This window comes from Equus asinus, chromosome 5 (genome assembly GCF_041296235.1).
Source record: "Equus asinus isolate D_3611 breed Donkey chromosome 5, EquAss-T2T_v2, whole genome shotgun sequence".
NCBI lineage: Eukaryota > Metazoa > Chordata > Mammalia > Perissodactyla > Equidae > Equus > Equus asinus.
In genome coordinates, this window is record NC_091794.1 from 16434726 (window position 1) to 16459574 (window position 24849).

Genomic DNA, 24849 nt, shown 5'->3' on the forward strand with positions numbered 1-24849 from the left:
GCAGGAATGCCTGTGTTACCCCTGGCTGGGAATTTCTCTTTCTCCTCCTTGAGTATCCCTAAGCGTTCCATTTTACCATCTATCACCAAACCCTGCACAGCCCACAGATCTCACAGATCTTATTTAAATCTCTCACTTAATTCTTAAGTCTCTGAATGACTTTCAGCCTCTGCTCTACTTTCCAGGGGTGCTCAGCTGGCCTCACAAAAGCTCCACAGACACATCGTTCAGTGTCTCTGATGCTTTCAAGCTCAGCAGAGGGTGCCAAAAAAAAAAAAAAAAAAAAATCAACGATTAAAAAAAAAGTTTATTAAAGTGAAACCAGGAGTGCAGATCTGAAGAAGTTGCTTCTACTTTTATTTCCCTCTCAACTCGGCACAGGTGTTTCCTAACTTCTCCTCCTGTGCATGCTGATGAGGGGAGGGTTAAATTAAGGTGAGGGAGTGGGCCAAGGACCGACCAGCAAGCATTTAGGATCTCCAGCCTCATGCGTTAATAGATGTGTTTAAAAATGGACCCCCCCCAAAAAGCCTAGAATGAGGTTTCTTTTTGGCAAATGATTAAACCAGTATACTGAAATAATTAAAGCTTTGTCCTTAAATAAAGCATCAGATCAACAGAACAAAAACAAAGATAAAAATTGCACACACATATGCAGGCGCGCACACACACACACTCTCTCACACACACAGATACACAAAACTAGCGGGTGAGGGGAGAAGGAAATTAAATAAAAGAAAACAAACAGAGTCCTAACAGGCCATTCTCCGAAAAGGAATCTAAATAAAAAGTCATATGATATCTGATAGTGCAGGACACGTCGCCAAGAACTGGAGCGGATTGCCTACAGGAAGAAAGGGCCAGTGTATTCCAGCTCAAAGAGCTTTTCTTTCCTCCTCCTCTATTTTTTTTCCCTTTTCTCCTCGACTGTGAATGTGTTACTCTCAGGTCAGATCCACGAAGAATCCCAGAATGACAGCGATCACCTTTCACTGGACTCTTGGTGGCACAGCTAGCTGATGGGAGCTGCCGGAGTTGGGTTCGAGAGGGGCTCGTGCAGTTTCCAGTAACAGCCTCTTACCGCCACCCCCTGCCCCTTTCACAGACCCCCTTGGTCACATCAAAAATAGACCCCCCAAAAAGGAAACGCGAAAAACAAAACAAAAAACAAAAATGCAAGCACGACAGCCCACAGCAACAAAAGAGTTCAGGGGAAGAAAATCAGAAACAAGCCAAAAGGGGGAAAAAAAAAAGCTCTTGCCTTCAATATAAAACTTTTTAAAGACCGAGTTTCTTTTCTCTTATTTTGATGACTTTCCTTTTAAAGATCTTTTCTCCTTACGCACTATTAAAAGCATTAAAAATCTCTACGAAAATATAGAAAAGTCTGGAGGCAATACAAGAATTTTGCTGAAGGAAACACATAACGGTAAGAAGTGAGCTACCCCAGGAAATTTTGGATTTGCCAAAAGTTCCCCTAATTCTAATGTCTTTCAGCGAGTTCAAGTGCAAACACTGGCCACCTAGCTCTTGTTTTTTCTCTGAGGGTCATTACTGAGGCAACACACACACAGTAAGGTTTCCCGAAAAGACTCCTTGTTATCAAGTTACTTCAAACATAAGGCGCTCACACCTCCCAGCCAGAAGGGTTTACTGACTAGACATCACACTCTGCCCTGTGTGCATTACACCCTTAAGAAGCAGTTATATAAATGCATTCTAAAAATATGGGAAAATGTATATATCTATATTTCCCCTACAGTTTTTCTCCCCAGGGACAGGAATAGTTTATATTTTCAGTGAATGGGGGAAAGAAAAGAAAAGAAAAGAAAAGAGTTTCTGAATCTTGAAACAACTGTTGTGGCTGGTTTCCACTTAATAAAATAGTTATCTGTAGTTAAGGGCTGTGCATAATATATATTTATGGATTTTTGTGGTGCTTGTGAATTTTTCCCCTTGTTCAGTTTTGTGTATGTACCTTAAAAAGATTTCCAAATGACAATCAAAATATAATATAAACGCATGAGGAGGAGAACTTTTAGAAAGAAAACATTTTCTTGGGTTGATAATTCAAGGATACTAGTATAAAGATACAAACGTACAGCATATATAAAAGATGGGATTGTTTACTACCTTTTGCACACACAGTTCACATGCTGATTTCTTTTTTCTTTTGTTAGAGCATTAATTTGAAAATGATAAGCATTCTGGAATGTTTGCTACAAACACAAATTCATGGTAAAAATATACATGCATAAGCAAAAAATCAAATGGAGAAGACAAAGGTACATGGCAATCAGAATCGTTGAAAAATCTCTGTCTAGACTGTATTTCGCTTGAACCAGTGTGTCACGGATGGGGCAAGTCAGCTCTCTGGGGGTTTTGTCATTTATGTAATTAGATAGAAACAAAAATAAAATACAAATATCTGCTCCCTTAGTACCTTTCTTAAAACTGACAAGTGACACAAGTGGTACCTTTTAAACAGATGGATGCAAAAACTTGTGAGACCGAATGAACTAATGTACCCCACTGGTATTTTGGGAACCCAAATTCCATAATTAACTTTTTACCCAAGTGGCAAAAGTAGAAGATGTTCTTGCCACTAAACTGATTATTTGGTGGGTCTTGTTCTCCCCTCCACAGGATTTTGGGGACCCAGAAAAGGTAAAGAGATGATAAGAGAAGATGCATCCTGAGCAACTTTTATTGTGAGTAGGAAAAAACAGCATAGAGTGAGCATAAGAACAGTTGGATTTAGGAAGATTAAAAGAGGAGAAAAGAGCAACATATCCAACTTAATTAGTCTTTTTCCCTTTTATTTTTTTAGGTCTATATGGGGGTGATGGGGAGGAAACATAACTGGATTTCTTTTGAATGTCTTTGTGTCTTTATAGAGTGAATGTTCTGTTCCTGTCTCTTTCTTTTTAGGCGAAAAACTAATAAAAATAGAAAAACATATATCAGACATTAAGCTCACTCCCCCCCCCCCCCCTTCCCTTTGTAAAGAACTCTTTGTTCTCTAGTGAAAATGCTGAAAAATCCCCGGGCAGCTACTCCCTGAAACAAGTGCAAAACACTTAGAGGCTTTTGGGCTGGCTGGGAGCCAGGAACCCTCCCGCTGTCTGGTTAGAAGAGGAAAAAAAGAAGAGAGAGGGAGAGGGAGAGAGGGGAAGAGAGATGGGGGGGCAGAGAGAGAGAGAGAGAGGAAGAGAGAGAGAAGGGAAGAGAGAGAGAGAGAGAGAGAGAGAGAGGAATTGGAGCTTCCTTTAATAGACATAGGAAGCAGCGTTTTTTTTTTCTTTTTCTTTTTTTTCAAAACTGGCGGTCAAGCGTTAAGTAACTCCCGTCTAAATCCACCTGCTAGAAATGAACTTGGGTAACCCCCCAGGGGTGCACAAAGACAGGAAAGACAGTAACATACTCCATACTCTTTCCCACCCCCCGTTGTACTGCTTCCATTCTTTCTGCTCCCATACACAAATGCCCACAGATCTCACGCCGCCCCCCTTACCCCCAACAACAAACACAGCGAAATACATGCTCCCTCAGTCTCCTTAAAAAAAAAAAAAAAAAAAAAAAAAAAGGCTTTTCCATCTCGGTTGCGACACAGTGATAAGGGGTAGCGAACATCTCATACCTGGTGTGAATGCTAATCAGTCAGGAGTTCTCCTTTTCCCAAGACAGGGAACTGTTTCCTTCCAAATTTATTAGAACCTCCTCCACTGCCTCTTTGAAAAACCTTCTTTGTCACCCTCTCCCAAGTCCCGATACTTCTTTAAAAAAAAAATGGCTTCGGAGCTCCTTCTATTCTTGATATTGATTCTCTCTCTCCCCCCACCCCTCCTCCTCTCTCCTGTCTGTGTCTCTTCTGAGTGGTCTATTGATAAGTCCCTGGAGGCACTGGGTCAGCCTGCCCGTAGGAAACCAGACACAATGCACAAATCTCCGAGTGCCATTCTGCCATCAGCAAGCAGACCACGTTTAGGAGAGAGAGAGAGGAAAAAAAAAAAACAGTAGAGCAAGAGACAGAGAGAGAGAGAGAGAGAGAGAGACCAACCGAGGGAGGGAGAGAGAGACCGAGAGAGGAAGAGAGAGGGGGGAGAGAGGGAGAGAGAGAGAGAGAGAGAGAGAGAGAGAGACAGACACACGGAAGGAGAGAGAGAGTGTGAGAAAAAGACTGATTGGAACAGGAGGGAGGGAGAGAGAGAAAGGGAGAGGGAGAGAGAGCGCGAGAGGGAGAGCGACACTGCCAGTCAGGTTAATCATCCCTACTTTAATTAGCTGTTCGGCTTAGACATAAAACAATTGAATTTGAATGATCTGTCAGCAGGCTCGGCTGAACCAAAGGGGAAAAGCGAATATTACAAAAAGACTGTTGGTGTGTTCTGATAAGCAATACTGCTCGTACTGACAAATCCTCAAAGGGGGAACTATTAAAACTTACAACTAAACAAAAAGTGCAAATACAAATGGCACTAGATAGAGGTCTTTTAAAAAAATGGAGTTTTCCCCCCTAGTTTTATGAACGGTAGATATTTATGTGCAGGTGCCAACACATTAGGGTCTGCATGTAATGTGTGAAAGTTTATTAACGATGCTCTAGGAGCGTAGCAGACAGATGCTGCAGAGAACAAGACAGGTACGGTCGGATGCTGAGTCTAGATCTTGGAGGGAGATGGATGCTGGAGGAAGAGGCACCGTGGCAAGAGATCAGCACAGACAAAGTCAGTGGGCAGACAGGCAGACAGATCTGAGGCACGGCACGATCTCGGCTAAAAAGGCAAAAGTTCTGATGCAATAATAGGTGCAAAACAATCCATCCATCCTCCTCTCCCGGGAGCGCTCCAAGGTACAGTTAAAATGGATTAATCTCTGTGACAAACAGAGCTGGCAAGGCAGACTATGGCAGACACTGAAGGCGATTTGCAGACCCAGAGAAAATACCAGAGCCGGGAAAAGCCACAGAGATCAATCTCTCCACGCCCTGATTTAGCAGATGAGGAAACTGAGGCCCAGAGCGCAGGCTAATAAATCACAAAGGCAACAGCAGCATCCACACTGGAACCCAGGGCTCCAGCGGCCCATCAAGCCAGTGCTCCTTCCATCATACCAGCTAACCTCCAGCTTTCTTTAAAGGTTCTGACCCAACAGGTATGGAAATCACCCTTGTCTCCAGAATAACAAGGTTCTCCATCTACACAGCTAGTGCACAAACCTCCAGTTTTTAAAAATGTCTAAATAGCTAAGTGGAAATATTTTTTGGTCCGTTTTGAATCCTAGGGATAGGGATTTAAGTCCTTCATTCACTCTCAGAGAAAAGCAAAAAAATATAACATCACAGAGGCCCTGTCTCAGCAACATATAGCTGGTGCCACATTCCAAGTAGAGAAGGCCAGTGGATGGACATAACGACCTCTCCTAGAATTTGTAATTCTCTCTGTGAGTATTGTCTGCTATATATCACCATGAAAAAAGATGTTTCTCCCATCCAATTCACTTTTAAAATATAGGCACACTGTGGGTGAAAGAGATCGAGTCTCTCAATTTACAGCATCGTTTTAAATCACTGATGAGATTTTCTATCTGGAAGATTAGCTATGGGCAACTTTCTTATAGATTTCAACTGAAACAAGCCACTAAAATAAAAAGGGGAAACTGTATTATCTGCCCACATATTTGATGGTATCTTTTTTTGGACACATATGATCATATTCAGTAAGGATCTCCCTCTTGACAACAGATAATTGAAGGTAAATTTTTTAAAGGAAAAAAGAGGTGCTTATGAGGAGAACACTGCCATCAGATGCGACTAGAGAGATTAAGTCTCTCGTCCTAAAACAAGGATCATGGTGTACATAAAAGCAAAAACTCTCTCTCAGTCATGCTTCAGCAACGACGTTGCTACTTAGGGTGAAAGAAGAAAACTGAAAGAAATGTCAGGCACCTGGGAACCCACTCGATGGCAAGTCATCCGAGAGAAGTCATAGCCAGAGTAATTTAGTTTATTTGCACACCAACCTCTTTAACAATGGCTGCTGTGATGCGTCCAAAGCACAGCGTCCACAGTCAATCGGTTTGGGAGGGTGGGGATCAGTGATTTTGACACCGGGAGGTCCTCCTGCAGGTCTCAAGGCACCTGATAGGCCAGAGCCCAGAGCAGAGCAGTGAAGTGCTCCTTAAATGCTAGCTGGGCCAACTGAGTAAAAAGGGGAATGAGCTCTGGAGTCAAACAGACCTTTATAACATCGCATCAGTCACAGCCACTCTCAGAGTCTCAGTTTCCCTATCTGTAAAAGGGGATTGTATTGATTCCATAAGGTTGTTTTGGGACATATATAAAATCCATGGCCGGTCGTTTCATGGTAATTATTGTTGAGGAAGTCACAAATAAACGAAACTGCACACTATAGATGTGCTAGGTGTTCTAGTCAAAGCGTGCAGACATGAATACACAGAGCAAAGCAAGGATCTCATAGAAGGACCTCTTTTGGAAAAGGTTGGCAGTAAAGACTATGAAGTTTAGAACCCCAAAGTTCTAGAATCTAAACCAGGGATCATAGGAGGTTTGTTTGATCTCTTTGTTCCCAGACTTTGGTATATTTCCTGGTTCATAATAATAATAACAATAATAGTAATAATAATAATAACAACCAACATATTACGAAGCACTTGGTTTGTGCTAAGCACTCCGCCAAGTAGTTTACACTTTTTATTGTTCTTTAATGTCACAACAACCTATGGATTAGGTACTATCAATCCTTACTTCATCGAAAAGGAAATCGAGGCATAGAAGGGATGGGCCACTCACATAAGAACACACAGCTAATAAGTGTGGAGCTGGTGAAGAAATCCGGGCAATCTGACTTTAAAGTCTGCATCCTCAGCCATGGTGCTGTGCTGGCACACGGCAGGTATTTAGTAAATATGTGTTGAATAAATGAGCAAATGCATACAACACGTGTTTTGATTTCATTAAAAAATAAGTGGAAATCCGTGTACAATCTCTTGAGAGTCTTGTGCTCAGATTACAGAATCTCACCTCTTCTGGAGCTCACTTCAGGGGACAGTCCTTCCCCAGAAGCCGAGGTGAGCCCTGCCCCTGCGTGGTGTTGAAAATGGACGAGGTAAAGAGCGCTGGCTATGACCGCCCAGGGTATCTAAATATCTGATGGCATTTTCCGCACTTTGAGGGTAGTGTTAGCACACGGGTTATTAATTGGCTTAATTCCAGTTCGGATAATTACATCGTGTCTCTTTAATTTTTCCCCGACTATGCCATTCTTCACTTCCTGTCACAAATGTGCTCTTTAAAAAAGCATATGAATACACACAAACATATAGTTATATTTAAGGTTTGCATAATCCTATAGGGTGTTCTTTTTTCTAAATGATTAGTGTAAGGTAGCCATGTAATAAATGAATGAATGGGCAAAAGAATTAAAGTCATTGCAAAATCAGGGTAACTAATTGAAGCTAAGATTTTCATTTGGCACTGAAATAAACAGATTTTAAACCATTTCCTTGGTGACAGGATTCCAATCACATTTTTTTCTTATGGGCAGATATTTCAAGGGCTGATGACCTGCTCATGATAAGCTGATTTCCTTATACTATACAGTTTCCAGCATAAAAAACAGCAATGAAAGCTGGTCTTTTAAAGTAGAAAGTGAAATTAGGTCCTGAATGGTGTAGTATACCAAACTCATGGGTTTTAGAACAGTCATTAATCCAGTTATTAGACCCTGACTATTTGGCAGGTTTTTTCTTTGCCAAACATATTACTAGAAAATCTTCAAATTATAAATGGAAAGGACCAGAGATCCCAATTTAATAAGCTTAGGAAAGTTTGATAGTCATAAACAGACACAACTCTTCTCCTTTTCCCAAAGAATTCTTGGCCTTTGAAATACTGACTGTGTCTACATGATACCAAAGAAAATCTCCCGGAGGCAAACATTTTAATCATGTGTACAAATAGTTAAATGCAGCCACAGCAGAGCTTGGTTTATGAGTCCTTTTCAGCGCACATTTGTACGAACAAGTCAGCCAGTATAGGGAGCATCGAAAGTAAGAGAATAAAGGGTTAATTTATTTACTATGCACGAGAGTTTCTAGACCTTTGCTTTCTCAGCTTTTAGCTCAAAATTCCATGCATACTCTGCACATAATAATAAATGCCGTAATTCAATGTATGCCATAATTTGATTTACTTTCAAGCACCTTTTCTGGTTCAGCTCTCAAAGCTTTCCTTCCTGTAAACTTCCTCCAAATTCTTCTTTGTGGCCCTCTGTAAATCATTATTTAAAATCGGTGTTTGTAGGATGACTCTAATGCTGTAGAGAGATTTGTATCAAACTAGCCTTATTTCCTTTTGAGAATCAGTGGTCAAGGTCCATGCCCTTATCTGAGAATAAGCCAAATTAAATAAAAAAATAAAACTCCAGCCCTTTCCCACCTCTTTGACCCCTGTTATAGTGACAGCAGTACTCAGTGACAGTCCTCTAGTTTGTCACTCTTGCCTTGAGACTGAGATGTTCGGGACAAGGTCTTCACATTCTACTTGGCATATTTCATGTATTGTCTGGTATCACACCTGCCCCTGGTGGTAGATGATATCTCAGAAGGACTGGAGGCAGCAAGTCTTCACTCTCTTAGTTCTTCATATGCAATTGCAATTTATTCTCTCTATGCCTCAAGTTTCCAATATGTAAAAGGGGTATGCTTATTACCCTAAGACTAGTGATTTGATGCTTAGACTAAAGGAGTATTATTGAATAGGATATTTAAGAATTAGCTAGTGAAAAGCACTCATATTGTTGATTTTCATAGCCTCACTACCATTTTTACAGCAAGAAGTCCTTGGAAAACACATTCTAAATTCAAAATTCAAATGAATTTTAAATTCAAGAGAAAAGTCGACAAGATTTATACTGACTATTAGGAACAGTAAGCAAGCTCTTGGTTTTAAATTTAAATGTCATCTAGGAACAGCCTGATGGATTTTATAGAGGCATAGAATCTTAGACCCAGGAGGTATTTAGGAGACTCTCTGTTCTTTCAGTTTAGAGAGAAGAGCTGAGTGGCAGTGACACTTTATCTGACAAGCTTATGGCCACACAGTTTGGTAGAAGCGAAACTATTACTGGAACCCAGTTCTTCTGTCTCCTGGTCCCACGCCCTCCTCAGCCTCATTTTACAAGATGGTTGCCACATTCTTGCCTTTCATAGTCCTAGCCACCTTCCTTTGGGACGTATTTTATTAAAGAGCCTCTAAAATTCAGGTGCTAAGAAAGGGGTACCATATTCCTAGTGTAGTCTGATAAATACACCACAAAGGGATTGTGGTAGGCTGAATAACGACCCCACAAAAGATATCCATGTCCTAATCCCCAGAACCTATGAACGCTACCTTCTATCGCAAAGGGGTCTTGTGGATGTGATTGAATCAAGGATATTGAGATGGAGAGATTATCCTGGATTATCTAGATAGGCTCTAAATATAACCACAAGGGTTCTTAGAAAAGAAAAGCAGGAGGATCAGAGCTAGTAGTAGGAGACGTGATAACAGAAACAAGAGGCTGGAGTTATTCATGAAAGGGGTCATGAGCCAAGGAGTGCAGGTGGCCTCCAGAAGCTAGAAAAGGTAAGGAAATGTTTCTCCCCTACAGCCTTCAGAGGAACCAACCCTACCATCAGCTACCTTGATCTGGACATTATCTCACAATACAGCTGAAATATTTCTTAGCTTTTTTTTTTTTTTAAGGCAGATATATTACCTTGTTGGCTCAAACTGAGCTTGTGATACAAGAACTCCTTACCAGTCTTCAGAAAAATACTGAGTGGGATAGATCAAGAATGGTGTCTCCCTCTTGCCATTAAGAACTTCCTTAAGGTGACATGGAGAAATCTATCTAAAGATTGCTGGTTAATAGATCAGTTGCCTACAGACCCATCTAATCACATTTGCCCATGCCCAGTCTTATAGCACCTCTTCAGTAGTTGATTGGCAATCACATCTCCAAGTTAATCTACAAAAGTAGGTTCTAGTTAGAAGCAAACTGAAGGGTTTGCTCTCCAATTCTTGAATGCCAGGAAATCTAAACTTATTCTAAACAGTGAGGTGCTCTCTTGCTAGCCTCTCACCCCACATTTGTTCTGTTCTTTCCCAATGGAGGTCAGAAATGGAGAAAAGAAGCAGCATAAGGCAGCATCATGCAAGATAAATTTTCTTCTTAGAAGACTATCTTGCCTTAAGGTATCACTGCCATTCAGTTCCTGCATAATCTGTAGGACAGTGCTCCATAAAGGGTGGTCCTTGGAAGCATCAGCATTGTCTAGAAACTTGTCAGAAAAATAAATTCTTGGGCCTTACTTCAGACCTACTGAATCAGACTCTCAGAGGTAGCTATCTGAGTGCCTATGTTTTAAAAGTCCTTTAGGTAATTCTAAAGCCTGGCTGAGAACTACCATCATAAGGCAAATCTGTGAGGCTCGGCAAGGCGAGATTTTGAAAGACATGTTAGACTATGAGTGAGATCACCTGCTCACCTGGGTGTAATTGTGGCTCTGTCACTAGAACCTGAGATCATGTTCTTAGTCTGTTTATCTCCTCATCTACAAAATGGGGATAATGATGATGATGATGACAATAATAATGATAATAATAATAATAATTGCCCTGTCTGTGCAAAAGGCTAATGTGGGACTTAATAAGATCATGAATATGAAAACACTTTATAACTGCAGGATTATTATTATGGAAGAAACATTAATTTGGATTGCAAACATCCTGGGACCAAGGTGTTGGGGATATCGCCTTGATATTACTGTAATATTACTCACATTAACTGAGGCTCTGAAGTAATACTAGTAAAAACGTTCAAGAAGCTCAAGACGTCAGGTCTAATTCTCCAAGCCAAAATGAAGGCTGGAAGTCTGTAGGCTTTTAAAGGATGTGAATTGAATGGAGGACCCACTGACATTAGTTTCCAGAATCAAGTGCTGAATTTCTTGGTTTGAAACTCTACCTTTCTATTCATCAGGCAGCAAAATTTAGTGACAGCTGTGAATTCTATATTGCCAATGAAAGCCTGTGGCTTGTGGAATTCAGAACCACACTTCTTTATCAATTCCCAGTGACACTCAGTTTCAGTAAAGTGGCCCATGATCCCCATCATTTCCATACCATATTCTTAAATAAGTAAGAAGCTCCTGGAAGCCAGCTCAAAGACAACTGACTATATTCACAGATTTTGCAACGGAAAAGATATAAATCCTAGTAGGTGGGAATGATTGTCCAGATCAAGACTGAGAATTTTTTAGATATTCAAGTCCAAGCTCTTTAGGGGACTGGAAAAAAAAAACAAAACTCTGACACAACCAGATTAGACACAACCACGATTTTCATGGACAATCATCAGGATTTTCTCCAATCTCTGAGTGATGAAAATTCATGGTATTTACCAAGGGCTCTATATAAGTGGGAAAAAACACCTTATAAATGATAGCTAACTTTACTTTTTCCTTCTTGCATGAAATCATAGCAGGTATGCCTTTTGGCCTGAGGGTTCTTTCCATCTGAAGGTTAAAGTCACCAGGTTGCATTTTGGCAACTCCTCTGTGCCTTGCAGGACAGTTGTGGTGTGGCAGAGACTCTGCGTTACTGCTTCCACTGAGCCAGTCACAATGCGTGCATCAGGAGAAGCAGCTGCACATTTTAAGAGCTCTGTGTTCTTAAGCTCATCATCTGTCCTTTTCAACTTCATAGGTTTTTCATTTGTAAAATGTGGATAATATGTGCCTTACCAATCTCACACCTTGTTGAAATCACAAGTTGAGGATCAAAAGGAATGATGGACCCAAAATGCTTTGCAAACTAAAGATCCCATTTGCTTGGTATTATTGATGCAATTATCATTCACACTTGAGCGGAAGAGTAAAGGTGTGTATAGAAATACTGGGTCGGGTAGCCCGCATACTATTAGACATTTAAGTTGTACATGTCTCTATGGTTTTCCCCTGAACCTACATTAATCTCTTTGTCAGGTTATAACTAAGGTGGTAACTAAGGATGTTATTTCCTTTAAGTCCTTATATGACCTCTGCGTTGATTATGATTAGTTATACATTAAGTAGACACTGCTGCAGAATTTATTATGGTTATGTTCTAGCCAACTCTTCTTTGAACATACTACCTAAGTAAGAACAAATCCAGTATTATAAAATTGAAGAAAGCATGGCATCTAAAACTGGTATTGACGAGTGGAAATATCTTCAAAGGCCATTCCTCAGTTGCTTAACATCAAACATCTACTTAGCAAAGTGTTATTTAAATCTTTAATTGGTATATACAATTCCACCTTTTTTGTTGTGTGTCCTTAACTAGACTATATGCTCCCTGAGGATCAAACCTGACTTATCCTTCTCTGAATTTCCCATTGCCTCCACTACAGTGGTTTACACACAGTACTTGCTTCCAAAATATCTGCCGTTTAATTGGATTCATCTCTTATTGGCTTTTCTTGGGGGCAATTAAGGCACATAAAGTGCCAATAGATAAATGCATCATTATCACTGAGGTGAAAGTTGCGATTCTTAATTTTTTTTTTTAAATTATGCATTGGGCCACTTATTTTTCCCATGTGACACTTAACCTGACTAATTATAGAAGTGGATAGAAAAACATGATTCTCCTTTAAAAAGCTCACTTTATGTGCAACACTTTTAGGAATTCAGCTAATATGTCAAGCAGAGTCATTCTGCACAACGATGGTGATGGTGAGGCTTTGACGGAAAATATTTTAAATTAAAGCAAGCTACCCATAAAATTACATAAACATAAATAGGCACTCTTCCACAATCACACATTTGCACATCCTTAAACTTAAATTAATGCAAAGAAAAGATATATTCTTTTGTTCTAGTGGAATACAAATGATGAAGACTAATAAATGAATAAATAAAGCACTGGGTAACCAAATCAATGTCTGCTCAATTCTGGTCAAGGAGGTGAAGTGAGGTTTCCCTTTGAGTCAGAGAATGTAGTGGATGAAAAGGACGTGAATAGCTGGGGGGATTTCCTGAGGCCATGGCAGACCAGCTCACACACTGTTAAGAGGCTCATTTTCATGAGACTTTTGGTTGCATTTGTAACACTTGCTCCGGGTCCCCTAGAGCATTAAGTGCCACATCACAGCGCTCCCAGAACAGGACTAAATGTGAGAAGGTACATTACAAGGTTCTTTTTCTTTCAGATCCAAATATCCAGGAGTTTGTAGGTATTTTCAAGACCATCTTTTCTCCTTTGTTTTCCTTTCTCCCCGCAACCCCCACATGCTCCTTTCAAATAGGACCACGGAAAGGACTTTTTGTTTTCAATAAAAATCTAAATTCTTGTACCTCTAAAAAATGACCAACTGTAAAACCTGTGGATCAGTACAGTTAATTATTCCCATAGGTAGAACATATTTTATTAAAAAAAAAAAACACAAAACCTGGCCTGACTGGTAAGCTTGTTCTAGATTAAGGATTTAGTCACAGTTTGGTAAGTATTTGTTCTCTATTAGGCTTGGTGCATATTAATTGGTACATATTTTAACATTTCACTGCTGCATTAAATTATTAATAATTTGTAATGATTAACTGGTACTGCTATGGTTTTTCTCAAACAGTGCCACCCATTTCTTCTAAGTTTGGTTCAAAACAAAAAGTCTGGAATCTAATTTGTCAAAGAAAACAAATGTGAAGTTCAGAAAAAGGATAGGAATCACCACAAGGATGAGAGCCAATCTTGAAACGATTAGGGAGAACAAAAGCCCACTTAATCCTCAGAGCAAATGTAAAAGATAGGCACTGATTTTGCAGATGAAGAAGCTGAGGCTCAGAGAGGTTAAAGAACTTCCCCAAGGTGCACAGCTAAGAGGTGGAAGAGCTGTGTGTCAAACCCCGCCTGTCTTGCAAAGCCTGGTCTCTTTTCTTTTACACGTTCCATCCCCAGACATTTAAAGTCTCTGGCTAATGAGGGATTTCTTTGAGATCTGCCATCAGGTTCATGGAGTGAAATAACAATTACAACAATTGTAATAATTGTTAAATATATGTGCATATGTAATATCTATTAAGCATATATATACCTAATATACATATGATTATATATACTATGTATATACTATATATATGAATACTTAACAATAACCAATACTTACTAGCACTTTCAGTATGCCAGCCATTATTCTAAGTACTTTATTATTTATTATTTAGTATTATTTGCTTAGTTCTTGTAACATCTCTATAAGGTAGAAATTATTATTGTTGTCCAGTTTTACAGAGGAGAAGAGTAAGACACACAACCAGGCATAGCCCAAGCTGCCTTCCATTACCCACCTCTCCTATGGGCCTCTTCTGTTTGTTACCCCCTTAAGAACATACCTGACCTCTGCCGCAATCTTTTAAGACTTTGCTGCCTCTTAGGTGACAATGAGTGGATCTGAGAAGGTAGGGGAGGCTCAACTACTAACCAGTTAATAGTTTACTCACTAGAGAACCAAAAGATACAACTTAGTGGAAAATCCCCATTTGTAGAAGAGAAAACCCCTAAAGCAAGATACTATGGCTTGGAAAGTAGGGGAGACTCTTTAGGTAGGTGGCCTTTCCAGATCGTTAACCCATGTATGACCATCAATACATAAACCCAATTTAATTCAATATATATTCAATGAGTACCTGCTATGAGCAAAGGACTCTGCTAGGACCTAAGCACTAGAAAATAACTACAAAGACAAGTACGAAGCCATACACCTAGTATTTAGAATATGGGAGAAAATAAAACACCACATAACTAAAATACAGTGCAAAATAAGGTGACTACCAGAAAGGGTTGCTAACAAAATTCTGTAGGTTCAGTGGCTTGAGGAATATCATTTGACCATAGACACTGAAAAAAGTTACCTGAAGAAGGCAGTGTTTGAGATGGATTTTGGAATATGGGAAAATTCCAACAGTTGGAATTTGGAGAGAGAGGTTTTAGGCAAGAGGCACAGGATAAAAGCATGGGGATAGGAAAGCACAAAGCATACTTGGAATTTACTTGATTAGCTTCTAGAATACTCAGAGGATAGCAGTAAGAGTTTGAGATGCTGTGGGTGGCACATCCAGCTGGAGAAGTCCAGTGGGCAGCTGGACTCCCACGTCTGTAGTACCAGGTCTACAGGTCAGGACTAGACACCCAGGTCTTCAGGCAGGTGATGTGAATGTCTGGGTACAGCTGTATGGGTTCCATGAAACCGCCCACAGACGCCAAGAATGCAGCGAGGGAAGAAAGAAGGGCAAATTTACGTTTTGTGGGTAGATGAAGGGAGAACGGTTGAAGGAGCAAGAAGGATCATTCAGGTAACAGGAGAACCATGAACACAGATGCTATGGAGCACAAAGGTGAAGAATGCTCTAGAGAAGTGAAGAGAGGTGGTCAAAACAGTCCAATCAGAAACAGTGAAGCTAGCCCTGCCAGGAGGAGGAGGCACATGTAGGAGCTGGAGCCGTCATCACTGCACTCATCTTTGAAAGGAGCACCTCTTGTGCCTTTCTACTCTTTCTCCAAACTCATACATTCAACCACACACATAAACAAACATTTTTTTTTTCTAGGAAAAAATTTATAGCATTACTAACTCTGAAGCACTCAAGCTGTATCTGGAAATTTTATGAGTAAAATCCAAATTTTATCGTGTGTTTTAATTAAAGGATAACTGACTTTTTTGATGCACAGGTCAACTGTTCCTTGGTAGGAGTGCAAATTTATTCCTATTTCATTCAACAAACACTTCTGGAGCCTTTCCTATCTGCCAGGCATTGTGCTAAGTGCCTGGATCAGAAGAATTTCTGTAAATACTTAGATGGCCATTACCTGTGAGCTTTGCTTCCTATGGTTGGCACAAAGCTGAAGCCTTTGTGATGATGAATTTGAGTTCCAGACCCTAAGAGTTTTTGTGTTCATATTATTAAGTGCATATTTATGTGTAATTTTTCTGTTCCAAGATGCTTTCAAAAAGTTTTGAATAATTTTTGGTATCAGCAAAAGGTGCTTTAGAAGAACCAACTCCAGGCCAACATAATAATTGGTTTTCTGGATTTGCCATGGTGGTAGTCTATTATGTGGGCAGGTAAGAATATGTATTCAACTGTTTAAAACAACTAAAGAAATCTTTATTCTTGATTGTATCCTGTAAAGAATAAAGCAAGAAGAAAAATCAGCTTTAGATAGGGAATTGAAAAATAGCTTCAGGATACATTCCAACTATTGAGTCAAAATGGAGTAAGAAAGCCATATGCAAGGGGACCTACGAAAGCTATCCTTGGGCTTATTTGTTAACTTATTTGTATATATCTTTGTATATGTATATATTTTTCTAATACTGTCCTGAGACATCACTTTAACCTTTTTCCTATATGTACAATTATTTTTTCTCCTACAAAGTAGGAATCTTACTGTGTATATTGTTTTGTAACCTGCCCTCTTTCAAGACACACACATTTTTAAGTCCTGCATAGTATTCCATTCAATGGATATATCAACATACATTTAAACAATCTCCTATTTTTTGACATTTTGATTGCCTTCCAATTTTTGTCATTTTCAATAATGCTTTGGTGAGCACCAGCGTGCATAGCCTTTGAAATGCTATTATTTATTGGAAAGAAATTTTTGGAAGCTTTAAAACTTAATACCACAAGCAAAGAAAGCAAGGAAACTTAATACATCAACCATAAACAAAGAAAGAAAAATCAAATGCCTCTAGGAGCCAAGGTGGTAGAGTACATGAATGATGTGGATGGAGCATAAAATATGGGATGATAGGGACTTTGCCCAACTGGAGAGGACGTGGCTTCTCTGAAGGGAGCAGCCACTACTCTGTTCTAGATATTGGTGCCACGTAAGAATAGAGTCCTAATGTTGCAAGATCTCCAAATCTCCAAGAGAAGCTGGAAACATCTGTGTCTTTTAGTTAGATCTCTTGATCTTTGAAGGTTGGCTCAAACTTTCTAATTATTTTAAAATACTCTATGGACCAAAAAAAGAAATTCTACGGGCTAGCTAGATGCAGCTCACAGGCCACTGGTTCATAACCTTCAAATCAAAGAAAGGAAACATGGTGATGGAAATATATTTCTAGGTAGTAAGTTAAGCAAATAAAGTTTTGCTTCAAGTTTTTCCAGTAACAAAGGATGCGATGTGGAGAAACTGAACCTCAGTACGCAAATAAATCTTGGAAGATGGGTAAATACTGCCCCCCCATTTAATCACCCACAGAAGTTTAACTAGAAGAAGCTTCTAAAATGTTTCGAACTTCTCCAAGAAACATGCTTTAATTATATAAAACTTTAACCCAGCGCTCTGTATGATGACATCTAGCGATAATTTCCCTTCATCTTCCGTCTGAACAAACATTTCCCATTTACATCCACCTGCACTACTTCCTTTTGTAAAGAGGAGGTGGTATTTGGCTATGCTCTGGTTCTGATTCATGAGAAATCAGCCCAAGCCCAACATTTCTGTTCTTAACAGATTTTGGTTTTTAAATCTGTGGAACACGATGTTTGCCTGGGCTGAGTTCTAGCATGCCAAGTTTTGGCTGGCCACAGACTTTGACATCTGAGTGAAAAATCTTTCAACAATGGCATTTAAACTGAAGAATCAACAGACCTTTAATTATAACACTGCTCGTAATCCCCCCCTCCTTTATCATGATGTTCAAATTGCCTCAAATCACTAACTGCACGGACAGCATGTTATTTCATTTGCCATTGGAAATATCATAATTTGGAAACTTGGTGGCTTGAGATTGTGTATTAATTTTTGAAAAATCAGTATTACTTTATTCCCCATAAATTAAAGAGGCATATGGAACGAAGGTCAAAATTACTGATTCATTAGAAATAAGAAACAAAAAACACTCAGCATACAATTTCTCAACTTATCTAAAATGTTCAAGATTTATTTAGATAAGAGTAATATTTCTATTTGGAAATACGGCATTAAATATATCGAAATGTAGAGTCTGTTTTTTGTGAGGTTTCACTAAGTGCCTCCGTATTTCTCCATAAAATATTTAGTGATCATTTTTTTAATGGCACAGCCTCAGATTACCCTATGTTTCCCTTACATGATAACAAAAGACACTTCTATACTGCTCAAGTACATTGAGAATCCTTTGAAAATTTCATTTTTAGAAATCAATGTTGAAAAGGTACTTCGTTTATAACCAACTTGTCTATCTGGAAAGACTTATTGGACAAATTTGGGTTAAAAAATGTAAATGTGGAAAATGTTTATTTCCATTTTCTAGAGTCACTCGATAGGTCTTTGTTTGTATTTAAATATAGAGCTTGGTTATATGGAAGGTGGGCATAAATTGAGTCCCTTTTCATTTTGAAGAGAAACCTGGCTCCAAATTTCCAGGAAATATATTTATTTAGACCAAACAATACGCCAGTCTTTTGTACATAATTTCTAATCTTCATAATACGTCTGCAAGATGGGTATCATTAATGTCGGTCAAATTATTTTATTTATCTGAGCCTCAGTTTCCTGATCAGTGACAGATTGATGATGGGGGCTTGGAGTCTTTTTGTCCATGGATTTTAGGCAGTGGAGTTTGGATGCAATCTCAGATCTGACTTCAAAGTCTCGGCTTTCTCTTTTGGGGGCAGAAAAAGACCTCCCTGAAATGTAGACAACTTCTCCCTGTGTAATCAACCTTGCTTTCTTAATACAATGGGTTATCAGAGAGGTCACATTCTTAATTATGTTTAGCACTACCTTGTGACTCTGGAATTCATCTTCATCCAGGGTCTAAAATTCACGTTCTAAGAATAGGTACAGAAGCCATAAGTCTCTGATTTCCTGGAACAGCCCTGGTTTCAAATCTTGCCTTTTATTGTCCCCACAAATGTGCTTGTACTTATAAAATTACCTCCTGTCTTTGTTCAGAAAACATGGTCTCTGTCATTATCTACTTTGTGTATAAACTGTAGCTAAAAAGGTCAGGTTGAGGAAAATAGTTCTGACCAGCATAGAATATTCAAGAAATAGATGCTTCAAGGTGGAACCAGTACAGGGAATCTGAATCAAAGTTATTGAGGTGGATGGGGATAATAAATAATATTAATAAAGTAACTACATGCATTGAACTCTTAACAAAACGTTCCTGATCCTATTTACATACCGCATTTAATCCTCACAATATGACCATTTTACAGATGAGGGAACAGAGGCTTAGAGATGATAAATCACTCGCCTACGTGCACATGCTGAGTAAATGACATCGACTCCAGGGCTTACGCTTCACTCACTTTACTAAACTGTCTCCAAAAGTAGGGGAACAAAATCTAAAGAGGTGAATTTCAGGAGTAGTTATAACATTAGAAATAGAAGACAGAGCCAAGACTCAGGATTTGGAGTGGGAACAGATTAGGGACTAAGGTGGTAGCTCTGGGATGGTGGAGGCCACAGGTGTCTGATACATAGGAGTGTTATGTAACATTGAAAGTATAGCAACATGCAGAGCTGAGAGAGAGAGAGGGAGAATATCTGGGGGGTGGCAGATAGATAAATTGGGCTGCTTGGCTGATTTCCTATGTTATTCTCTTTTACATATGCAAATAAAGCTTTGTGTGTTTGGGGACAGAGGGCAAAGAGGATGTGTCTGAGAGCTCTACTCAAAAACATCTCTCTTCACTTGTCACTAACTGGAGGGGAAAAAACTCAGATGTCTAACAAGCTTCTTTTTTAAAATACAAATTTCTCCAAGAGGGTTAGACCTCATTCACACCGTGGGGTAAATTACTTGAATGAGGTTATCAGACCACCTAACTGAGTGTAATTAAAGTCAGTTTGACTGGGGAAAGAGAATGGATGAATGTGGAGCTGAAGAGTGGAAGAAAAGGCGATGGGGTGGAGACACAATAAGGATGAGAGGAGGATTTCCCTAGGGGAGTGGGAGGGTCAGAAAAAGAGAATTCTGTGAAAATACTGTCAAGGTCTATATAAATGTAAAGTACCAGCATCATCATCATTATTTCTACTTTGCACTTATGTCTAGAATTTTAGTAGTAGCCACTGCGCAATCAAAATCACAATTGGATGCTAATTTCTGATGTAAATACTAAGCAGAATGCCCTACTTAGAGGCAGCTCCTCGATAAATACTTGTTGAGCAAATGGGATGTCAAAATTAGCTTGGAAGTTAGAAACTTTCAGATTTTCCAAATTCCAACTTGTTTCTCCAGTCTAGGTTAATCCAGCCCAACCTGTCGAGTTCAGCAAACTGTTTCCTCAATGGGAGGAAGGGAGAAAAAATATGGAAAGTGGAGAAAGAATATGGAAAGTGAAGAAAGAACTGATACCTCAGTCCTCTCCTTCTTCCCTCCTGTGTGGCCCAGTACAGCATGCTCTAGATTCTATGGGGCCTTCAGAAAGCATGTCCTATGAATGCTGAGGCAATGCTGTAACAATGGAGCTATGTAAAAGTTAAATTATGAAACATGTGGTGAAAAACAAACAGACAGGTATGTTAAAGACAAGCCCGTTAATGAGAATGCTCATCGGCCCCCACTGGAATCTCAGTTGACTCTTATTTTCCACTCTAGACCTGTGCTGGTTCTGTGCTATGGTGTGGATGTATATGTCCTCCAAAATTCACATGTTGGAACCCTAACACCCGATGTGATGGTGTTAGGAGGTGGGGCCTTTGGGAGATGATTAGGTCATGGGGGTGGAGCTTTCATGAATGGGATTGGTGTTCCTATAAAAGAGGTCCCACACAGCTCCCTAGCCCCTTCTGCCATGTAAGGATACAAAGAGAAGTGGTGACCCCGAAGAAGGCCCTCACCTGACCATGCTGGCACCCTGATCTCGGACTTACAGCCTCCAGCACTGTGAGAAATAAATCTGTGTTGTTTATAAGCCAGCCAGTCTGTGGTATTTTGTTACAGCAGCCTGGATGGACTAAGACAGTCTGCACAGGTACTTCTGAAAGGCTTACATGTACAATCTGACAGGTACAATCAAAGGCAGCACAAGGACCACACGCCTCAACAAGCACAGCTGGGGCATTAAAACCAACTGTAGAGCACAGGCATGGGCGAATTATGGGTATGTGGATAGTCCCCGGATGTGGCCAGAGCCCAGCATGCTGTGTATGTACACAGTCTCAATCTCCCTGGTTTTCTTCCCCTTACAGCTTCCCCCCAACACATATCGTTCACATTTTATAACATCACAGGAGATTTCTAAATTATAGTGCTTTTAAAACACACTTTATATCTCACTCCTAACTTAAAGGGGAGGGGGGAGAATTTTGTCATAGATGAACTGAATTTAACAGTAAATTTGCTATTTTGGATATATTTTCTTATTTGTGAGTTGTGGCAAAAAAAAACCAACCATATTTTGTCTAAATATTGATAACACTTTAGAATTTAAGAGCTGGAATGCTTACCCCAGTGGTTACCAACTCAGGCTGCACATCAGAATCACCTAGGGAGGTTTAAAACATACAGATTCCTGAGCCTTGGTCTTCACCCCTCCCTTCCCCAGTGATTCTGATACAATCTAGGTTTTGGCTACCTGCAACCAGTTGTGGGGACCAAGGATCTTAATCAACTCTTCATTGAATTGGTGAGAGATCTGAGATCCAGAGAGGTACGGTGACTTCTCTTAGGTCACACAGGAATATATTATATGTGAAGATAAAGATTGTGGATAATGTGAAATTGACCCCCTAAGCTATATTCCAAATTACTGCATTACTTTAGAATATATTTTCTATGTTTGTATGTATAAAGCAATAATTCACTTATCTGCAAGCCATTTATGTGGTATTCCACATATGGTTAAGAGCAGAAAGAAAGTGAAAAACACCTGCAAGCAGCCAAAACTGGCATGAAGGAGACCACCCACAAATCCCTGACATCTCTCTGATACGCTCTGCCTCTTGCCTCTCCGTGTTCTTTGTCTTTGAGACAGAGACGGCTCAAACTCTTCATCTCCAAGCCTGGTCTTTCTGCGGCACTGAAGTCTCACGTCTCCAAAAGCCCAGTGGAGCGGGTCAGCACCTTCACTCAGCGTGTTCAAAATGAAAGTCCTGCTTTCCCCTCCCAAACCTGCTCCTGCTCTGATGCCCTCTGCTTGTGTTTACGGCCCCACTCAGGTTCAAAATCGTAGCGATGTCTTTGGTGCCTTCCTCTCCCTTGCTCCCCAAATATAATGGATTAATTCTCCTTCTGCCAAGTGTCATAAATCAGCTCCCCGGCTCGGTCGTTCCCTCTGCCCCTGCCCTACTTAGGGCCCTGCTGCCTTGTCCTGGACTGTGGGGCTAGTCTCCCACCTGATCTGTGTCCTCTCGCCTCTCCTTACCCCAATCCATTTGACTCACTGTTGCCAGATCAATCTTTCTGAGGCTCAGCTCTGATTATGCTCCTCTCCTACTAAAAACTTGCAATAGCTCCCTGGTGTCTACTGAATAAAGTCCAAATTCCTCGGCCTGGTAATCAGGCCCTTTCACTTTCTGGTCCCAATCTTCCTTACCACTTTATTTCCCACCACTCGCCTTTACACACTCCACGCTGTAGTTAAACTCAACAACTTCTATGGAAAGTCTTTATCCTTTGATTCTTCGGGGCTTTGCTCACAGTTTCAGAATGTTCTTTACTCTATCTTTGCGTGCTCAAGTCCTCCTTGCCTTTTGAGGTCCAAATCCAGTGTTACCTCTTCTGGTAAAGCCCCCAGCTAGCTCTCTTCTGAACGCCAATAAAACTTTATCTGTATACTACCGTCATAGAGCATATCACCTTCTACTGTGGATTTGAGCGAGGTAGGCAATGTCTCAGCTCTGCTGTTAAATTAAAGCTTTTTTGAGGGCAGGATTGGTGTCTTGTTTGTCTGTGTATCCTCTCCAGGGCTGAGTACACAGTGTACTGCTCACAAATATTTATCAAGTGAATGCATGGACTTTGTATGTGACCTAAACAATGTTGGTTGTTTGTTTTCTTAGCCCAAAACAGATTAGAAGTAGTGCATTAGAGAAGGAATGGAGGCTTGCACGACGAGAAGTAACTTGATAGTTAAAGATAAATAAAACCTATAAAAAGAAGACGCAAGAACTAAAAATATTATAGAAGTCTAGGGGTAGATAAGCAGAGAAGCAAATAATCTTATAGACTTAGGACAAAATGGTTAATGCCACATGGAACTGCTTGGAAACCACAAAGCAATATTCAAATGTACAGCATTATTTTTATACTTCCACATCCCCATCAGCATCGGTAGAAACACAACACAATTGTTGTTTAAGATGATGACCTAAAGTCATTTAGAAAAGTTTGGATTATAGTAAGTATATTCTAAGAAAGCTGGATATGCATATAAATTTAAATTGTTGTACATCAAAAATATTAATAAAATAAAAAATATATTTTGATAATTAAGAGGAGATAAACTTCTGTTATATGGGATATTCTGTTACATAAGCTGATTTCCATAGTGAGATCTGATAAGTAAGCCCTCTCTCTACATGTGAGTATGCCTGTTTATTTTTCTGAATATTAGAGAAATAATTTTTATATCGTTAAAATAAAATATGCTTATGATATACAACTTAGGAAATATAGGAAAGTAGTAAAACAAAATTTAAAAAATCTTAGATTTCCAAGATCCACAATGTATTATTTAAAAAAATAGTTATGATTATACAATATGTATAATTATGTATGCTGCCTTTTAATTAATATGTAGCATAAATTGTCCAGGTTATCATAAGCTCTTCAGAAACATCTCAGTGGCTCATAAAGTCTGTCTAGTAGATATGTCATAATAATAACCAGTGCCCTAGAGTTGAACATATAGCTTATTTCCAGTTTTATAATGTGGGTATGTTTAACAAGATTTACCATGAGCTGATATTTGTTGAAGCTGAGTGAGGAACTCATAAGGGTTCACTATGACCTTCTTTCTACTTTTCTATATGTTTGAAATGTCTACAGTGAAAAAGTAAAAAAATATGTTTTCTATGATAAACATCTTGTGTACAATGGTTTCTATTTATTTGCAATTATTTTCTCAGAGTTTAGTACTAGCTGCCTGGTTCAAAGTCTGACTCCATTATTACCCGGTTAGGTAACTGTGGGTAAGCTTCAGTTCCCCCATCTGAAAAATCGGTATAATAATGGCAACTTAAAAGGCTGTTGTAAGGATCCTGTGAGATGATGTGCATGAAATGCCTTCCACAGTGCCTGGCACACTGTTAGTAGGTAATAATTAGCACCTTGAGAAAACAAAATGCTGCTTGCATAATTATGGGTGTTGTGGTTACAAGAAATCATCACATGTAAACTGAGAGACCTGCCAGAAATAACACACTGAAGTGTGCATCATCTTCATCTCCAGCTTAGGCACTTATTCCAAAGATATTGCCAATGTCAAAATAGTTTAGATTAATAATTACCAGTATGGAGTATTTCCTACGTGGCTGATACTGGGCTTTACAAATGCTTCACGTGTATTATCTCATTTAATCTTCACAAGAGTTCTCTGAAGCAATTACTCTTACTATTCTTATTTTATAACTAAGGAAATTGAAGCTTAAAAATTAATTAACTTGTCCCAAAGGACGTCAGAACAGGCAGGGCCTATTGTCAAACACAGGTCTGAACCCCTGGAATTCTTCCTGAGCTGTTGGAAATGGCCTTTGGACAGCGAGCTCTTTTGCACAGACCTCAGCATTTCTAATCTTTATCCTTCAGAGATCAGATTTGAACTTTGGACAAAATTTTGGCCCAATTTTGTAAGTTTAAC

At 39.5% G+C, this 24849-nt stretch overlaps 1 protein-coding gene across 48 annotated transcripts in view; it reads right to left on the minus strand.

Moving 5' to 3' along the window:
* ZBTB20 (zinc finger and BTB domain containing 20) overlaps positions 1 to 24849 on the minus strand; it is a 770050-nt gene that overhangs the window by 134169 nt on the left and 611032 nt on the right. Inside the window, exon 1 of one of the 48 annotated variants that reach the window (XM_070508900.1) lies at positions 3641 to 4900. The exons of 46 other annotated variants lie outside the window; for them this stretch is intronic. The gene's annotated coding sequence lies outside the window, so the exon portion shown is untranslated. Of the gene's footprint in view, positions 1 to 3640; positions 4901 to 24849 lie in introns of those variants that run through there. One more of the 48 variants, XM_070508916.1, reaches the window with a different exon arrangement.